This window comes from Macrobrachium nipponense, chromosome 25 (genome assembly GCF_015104395.2).
Source record: "Macrobrachium nipponense isolate FS-2020 chromosome 25, ASM1510439v2, whole genome shotgun sequence".
NCBI classification, from domain to species: Eukaryota; Metazoa; Arthropoda; class Malacostraca; order Decapoda; family Palaemonidae; genus Macrobrachium; species Macrobrachium nipponense.
In genome coordinates this window covers 51,745,365-51,748,779 of record NC_087214.1, presented here as the reverse complement: position 1 = coordinate 51,748,779, position 3,415 = coordinate 51,745,365, and the positions used below count along the sequence as shown (strand labels likewise).

Below are 3,415 nucleotides of genomic sequence, written 5' to 3'. Positions count from 1 at the left end.
TTTATTAACTGAAGCCACTGGGAATGTTCAAAATGAAACGACAGAGTGCCGAGTACTTTCGTGTATTTTTAACACATCTTAGGGGCACAAAGATGTGTTCAAAATACACGAAAGTACTTGGTACTCTGTCGTTTCATTTGAGCTTTCGCGGCGCCTTCAGCTAATTATATATATAAACCACTAAAATTTCAGGCTGGGCAATATGGCGAACAGGAATCTGAGATTCACCAGGATATTTCACTTGCATTTGTTTTGGATTCCCCTTGATGCTGCTGGGGTATGGGATAACACTGGTGGCAGAAAGGAACTGAAACCTGGATAGCTCCTGAATATTGCATGAAGGACCCTCCTGCAAATGTGGCAAACGTCTCAGTCCCTAGCAAATTGATGTGTTCTCTCCACGCAAGCAATTCAAGGTCGACGATGTTTGTTTACCAAAGTGAGTACGACTAGCATTCCATTTTACTTTATTATTATTATTATTATTATTATTATTATTATTATTATTATTTATTATTATTATTATTATTATTATTATTATTATTATTGTTATTCTTTAGGTACACAATGATATTCTAATGGTAGCGGTAGTAAAATAAAAAAAATCTATGTAAAAGCTTTGACTATTACATAATTGAGATATGTCAACCTTCGGTGCGTTGCTCACCAGTTTAAGCAACAATGAGAAAACAATAATTAGAAAAATAGAGAAGAACCTTTAGAAAATTAATGCAGCTGAGGCGAGCAATCACTTTTTGATAAAACATGTTTAAAAGAGGGTTTACTTCCAGCATATATTATTATGATTACTAGTATTATTATTATATTGTAGCTGTAGTAGTGATGACTAACAGACTGCTCATACTTGCTCTAAACAGGTAAGACTTGTTCCACATACGACGGCCTCAATGAAGCTTCCTATTCGACTCTGGTATTCGCCAGGAAAATTACTTCTCCCGCTCTGTTGGAGGAAGTCGCCAGGGGAAAGAACACCTTCACTAGTCAGCAGTGTCCGTGAGGATCACATGATTAAAAATACACACACATTCAAATTATATATATATATATACATACACATATATATATATAATATATATATATATATATATATATATAAATGTAGTGTGAGGGGAGGGAGGGAGAAACAATATATCCTCTGCCTCATGATACACGGTGTCAGATAATTAACTTATATATATATATATATATATATATATATATATATATATATATATATATATCTATATATATATATATATATATATATATATATATATATATAGTAGATGAAGGCAGGCAGGAACACACAGGAATTTGACATTACGGCATTTATTCCGACGTTTCGTAATACATTAATATTATTATTATTATTATTATTATTATTATTATTACTTATTATTATTATGTATTATTGATTAAAAAAAAATAAATCCTTGTATATTAATGTTCAATTTCATAGTTTTTTAAAAATTTATGTAACTTGTGTTTTAAATTAACTTATTGTGTGTTTTAAATATGGTCTCCTTTTAAATTGACTTATAGATAACTATTGTTTTTAATTTTGTAATCTTTTAAAAAGTTTTTAAAAATGATCTTATTTACAATCTATTGTAGAATTCCTTGAGGATGCAATAATGTATTGGGAAACGTCGGAATAAATGCCGTAATGTCAAATTCCTGTGTGTTCCTGCCTACCTTCATCTACTTAGTGTGACTGCCGAGTGGCCTCCTGCTGATTTTGACTATATATATATATATATATCTATATATATATATATATATATATATATATATATATATATATATATACATAATATATATATATATATATATATATATATATATATATATATATATATACATATATATATATATACTATATATATATATATATATATATATATATATATATATATATTTCTTTTCACCACCGACAGGAACCATGTAAAAGAAAATGCAGTCGACGGAAACGTAACAACCTTATACCACTCTGATGGTCATGTAAACCCTTTCTGGACAGTCGATTTGGGAGAAGTCCGGAAACGTATCTCTGGTCAGGATCCTTCCTAATGGCAACCAGTTCAACAACATTGAGGTACAAATAAATCTCTTTCTTTCTACCAAAATCACAGCACGGGTTCGATTCATGGTCAGGATGGATTTCCCTCTGGCGAAAGATAATGAATTATTCATCCTTAAAAGCCTCTTTGTGACTGAATATGTTGAAAGTTAGAAAAAATATACACAAATTTACGGATGCAATGCCAATGTATATATATATATATATATATATATATATATATATATATATATATATATATATATAGTATGATGTATATATAAATATGTTTGCTTTTAAATCAAGAAAAGGTGATGATTTTACAAACAAAGTTACAGCCACGAGGGAAACAGTGAAACAATGAGACAGAGGACTTAGCATTTCATTGTTTCAATTTACATGTCACCCCCTTCCAAACCCCACCCAATATGGTGCCAGTGATGTCTTACCCCCCCCCCCCTTACCCCCCCCCCCCCCACCCCCCCCCCCAGCCATCCTCCACACTATTTTTTTTATCCAGATAGTAAGTCATGTGACCGAAATGAGTTATGATAGTTAAGATTTCTTGAAACTGCAGTTATGAAAAGGTAGATTATATATCATGTTAGCGATACATTAACAGGTACAAACTCTTGAAGTATAAGTGTGAATATTTTTTTATAACTAAGCTAAAACGGTTACCACTTGATACATAAAGTCTATGACACTTTGTAGAGGTGTTTGCATCTGATATTATGATGCAAACTACAGTCATTCCTTTAGAGAGTTTTCCGTTGGAGAAGAATACGCAGATGATAACAATGAAGTTTACTGGAAAATTCTTTCGCAGTGAAGACTGACCTAATCGTTCCTTCCAGATCCGCCTTGGCAGGGACAATCTGACAACGGGGGACTTCTCGTCCTACGCCTTGCTGGCCAGATACACCGGTCCTTACTCATTGTCTCAGCAGTACCTGGCCTGCCACTCACGAGGGGTCCTTGGAAGATATGTCAGCATCCAGAAGGTTCCACCAGGCACTACTTACTTGGGGTTGCTGGAGGTGGAGGTGTACGCCATGAAGAGGCCTTGAAATATCAATATTATAGTCAAAATTATCTTCTTTTTCTTCTCTCTGAAAATGTTACAAGATAAAAGGACACAATCATGGCCATTTCCATAATAAAAAAAAAAATAAAGTTTAATTTTTTTTCAATGCCCTTTATGAGAAATAGAAAAATTGGTATAAACTGAGTAGGAAAGCCATAGGGACTTTGTTCTTCTTCTGCCCAAAATACCGAATGATGTCTAGTTTTGCTTCAGTAGGAAAGTTTACACAACTTCAATTTTAACATTCTATGAATTATATATAGTTAGTG

General features: G+C 32.5%; 1 long non-coding RNA gene across 1 annotated transcript; it reads left to right on the top strand.

Annotated features, from left to right (window-relative positions):
• Positions 1 to 285: 285 nt before the first annotated feature.
• LOC135199204 (uncharacterized) lies at positions 286 to 3,200 on the top strand. The gene is made up of 4 exons (XR_010310972.1): positions 286 to 439; positions 879 to 1,014; positions 1,938 to 2,095; positions 2,917 to 3,200. It is a non-coding gene; the product is annotated as an uncharacterized LOC135199204 (long non-coding RNA).
• Positions 3,201 to 3,415: the final 215 nt, after the last annotated feature.